Source organism: Myotis davidii, unplaced genomic scaffold (assembly GCF_000327345.1).
Source record: "Myotis davidii unplaced genomic scaffold, ASM32734v1 scaffold27, whole genome shotgun sequence".
Taxonomy (NCBI): Eukaryota; Metazoa; Chordata; class Mammalia; order Chiroptera; family Vespertilionidae; genus Myotis; species Myotis davidii.
This window is the reverse complement of record NW_006297821.1, coordinates 1,598,247-1,600,928: the sequence shown is the minus strand read 5'-3', so window position 1 is coordinate 1,600,928 and position 2,682 is coordinate 1,598,247. Positions and strand designations below refer to the sequence as shown.

General features: G+C 42.8%; 1 long non-coding RNA gene across 1 annotated transcript in view; it reads left to right on the top strand.

The window, feature by feature from the left end:
• Positions 1-2,682, top strand: part of LOC107184640 — a 5,458-nt gene that overhangs the window by 881 nt on the left and 1,895 nt on the right. The gene's annotated exons all lie outside the window — the stretch shown is intronic.

Below are 2,682 nucleotides of genomic sequence, written 5' to 3'. Positions count from 1 at the left end.
TACAGTGGTTCTCAACCTTGGCTGTACATTAGAATCACCTGGGGATCTTTTTAAAATCCTGATTTCTGGGCCTCATCCTCTGGAAATTCTGTTTCGTTGTTACTAATGTTGTGGCCCCACCCCATAACAAAGAAACAGACTTTCCGGAGGATGAGGCCCAGAAACCAGGATTTTAAAATGATTCCCAGGTGATTCTAATGTGCAGCCAAGGTTGAGAACCGCTGCTGAAAACAATGAAAAATCATGACATAAACACCTTTATCTGAGTGTTTAAACTTAGCAACAGAATTTCCAATCTGTCTGAGCATCTCCTGTGGGTTTGAAATCCACTTCAAGATACGGAGATACACCCGTTTCCGGTGAATTTGCAAAAGCCCCAGATGATTAGCAGGGAAGAGCATTTCCAGGCTGGGTTTTGTTTTTAATGACTAGTCAATATGTATATTGGGTAAATGGAATGGAAAGAGCAGAACAACTTATTCAGCATAGCCAATCATATCTGGGTTTCATTTAGATTTCTATATCCTGTGTTATAGTTCTTTCAGTTTTTCAATTATGACCCTTGAAATCAAACTGTTAAAACCAAACACAGTGGTAAACTTAATTTAGCACAACTTTGAATGCACGTAGTGTAAAATATTTAAAAAGTGTCTTCGAAAAGTGAAACAAGTGTAATCAGTTGCTGTCATTATATTTGTGGAAAACATCAATAATTTTGTTTTGTTTTTCTTGAAACATTGCACGCAGGGAAAATGCGGGATCATAGTGAACTATCACTGTGTATCAGTCTGATTGGCAAAATTAAGACAGAATGTGGCCCCACAGAATCTCCTGCCCTGCAGGCAAGCATGAATCAGTGCCATTATCTCCTAGTCACCTACCATCCAACCTCTGTGGACATTCACTTACTAGTAAGAAACTAGGGCACTTTTTAGAAAGATCATAGATCAGAGTCAACACTGCACACATGGCAAAGACCAGGAAACAACCCACGTGCCCAGCCACAGGAGAGCAGATGGATGAACTCTGGTACGTTCGCACCATGGAATATTACACACTAGTTAAAATGGACAAATGCCAGTCACAGCAATTTAGGCGATTTTAGTAATCTATTAACCCCTTCCCCAACAATTTTTTTGTTAAAAACGTTTCTTTTTCAGACTAATTTTTTTATTTTGGTTCTATATAGTATTTTTGATGCTGGTTATGAAAACAGTTTGTAACTCGTCTTCCTATAAACCATATTTTTTTACCATATTTTCTTAGTATACTCATCGACGACTGAAAAAGAACATTTTGTGAAAACGTGTATACACGTTTCTGCCGGGGAAGGGGTTAAGTGAGGGAAAAATAATTCCTGGAAGATTACATACCCTTTATATGAAGTTCTTTTAAAATTAAAGTGGTATATATTTTTAAGAATACTTGTAGGTATTCTTATAGCAAAAAAACCCCTTGCTATAAAGAAAAAGGAATGAATATGTAGGATTTAGGTTGATAGCTATTAAATTAGAGGAGAGGGAGGGAGAAGGTGGATGAGATGTAGGTTCTGGTTAAGGGCTTAGTTTTGGGTAAACCCTGGTGCTTATTATGTCATAATAAACAAAGGAACAAACAAGCAACCAAACACAGGCCGGCGATGGATCAGTCATGACAAGGTGTCCTGCAGAGAGGATTGACGGATCCAGTTGTGTGCCCTTGAGCTGCAGAGTGCAGACAGCTCAGGCAGGCAAGTGCACAGGGACCTGGCTCCAGCAGGAAAAGGGTGTCAGATGTCACCCACCCTCCATGCCAGGTGCCCTTCCCCTTCAGCTTCCCCAGGGGCAATGACCACTGTCCCCAGTTTACCCAGGGCCCTTCTGCGACATTCCAAAAGGAAACCCTAGCATTCGGAGGCCTAGTATTACGTTTTCAAATGGCATTACGTTTATGTGTACATACATCCCAAAGAAATCTTTAAAACTGCTTTAATTTTTAAAAATTTTTTAAATGTTTAACCTCAAGTGACTTCACCCCGCATTACACCAGTGGTTCTCCACCTTGGCTGCACATTAAAATCACCTGGGAATCTTTTTAAAAATCCTGATTTCCGGGCCTCATCCTCCGGAAATTCTGTTTCTTTGTTATGGGGTGGGGCCACGACATTAGTAACAAAGAAACAGAATTTCCGGAGGACGAGGCCCAGAAATCAGGATTTTAACAAGATTCCCAGGTCATTCTAATGTGCAGCCGAGGTTGAGAACCACTGCGTTACACAAACATCCTAGAATCAATTCACAACTTGAAAACAGGAAGGTGGAGGAAAACAGCTCGGTTTTGGGGAAATATAAAAATGCTCTTCTCGCAGGCGGTCCCCTAGGGTCTGTCAACGACAGTAACCGCACAGCAGGCGGTTCTCCGGGCCGGAGAAACCTCAGGGGCCCCGCTCGCCACAGCGGAACCCCCGCCCGCGGAGGTGTTGGGAACACAGGTTCCCAGACCACTCCCGGACTCGGAGCTGATCCTGGGTCTGTTTAACTCGGGCTACACGTGATGATCAGGTCCTGGCAAGCTCCGGGCACAGCCCCGCCTTCAGCAACAACTCCACCTGGGAGCAAGCAAACACCTCTAATGTGCAGCCAAGGTTGAGAACCACTGCTCCCTGGGCTGTTCCTCTTACAAACTAGTTACTTTCTCAATCTT